Below are 713 nucleotides of genomic sequence, written 5' to 3' on the forward strand. Positions count from 1 at the left end.
AGAGATCATGCTACTGCACTCCAGCCTGGACGACAGAGTGAGACTTCTCAAACAAATAAACAAACAAATCCTACATAGTCTGTCTTCTGCTCCCCCACTGCACCTCCTATTACTTCACCCTTCACCTACTTAGCTTCACTCACACAAGCCTCCTGGTTCTTCCTAGAACATGTCAGATAGAATCCTTCTCTGGGCCTTTGTATCTATCTCTGAACCACTCTTCCTCCAAATATTTGCATCTCCAGATATTTACATAGCCTACTGCCTCACTCTCCTCAAGGCTTTTACTCATATGAGGCTTTCCTTAGCCACTGTATCTAAAATTACAACATCTACTCAGCCTGCTTCCAGCATTCTCTACTTCCCTGCTCTGGTTTTATCCATATTGCCATATTACATGTCACTAAATACTACATAGTTCATTTTTTTGCTTATTGTCTGCCTTCTTTCACTAGAATGTACGTTCCATAATGTCAGGGATTTTTCTTTTATCACTGCTGTATCCTTAGCATCTAGAACTGAATATGTGTTGAATGAATGAATGATGAATTGGTGGGAAAATAAGCAGGCCTTGCATGCTGAGTAGCTATCAGTGTTCAACAGAGAGAACGGAGAGCTTTGTTTAATCTGGTGAATCTGCTGGGTGGAATAAAAAAATAAAAAATTGGAAAGTTTCTACTTATTTATTTATTATGTTTCGAGACAGAGTCTCA

This window comes from Colobus angolensis, unplaced genomic scaffold, assembly GCF_000951035.1.
Source record: "Colobus angolensis palliatus isolate OR3802 unplaced genomic scaffold, Cang.pa_1.0 Scaffold359, whole genome shotgun sequence".
Lineage (NCBI taxonomy): Eukaryota > Metazoa > Chordata > Mammalia > Primates > Cercopithecidae > Colobus > Colobus angolensis.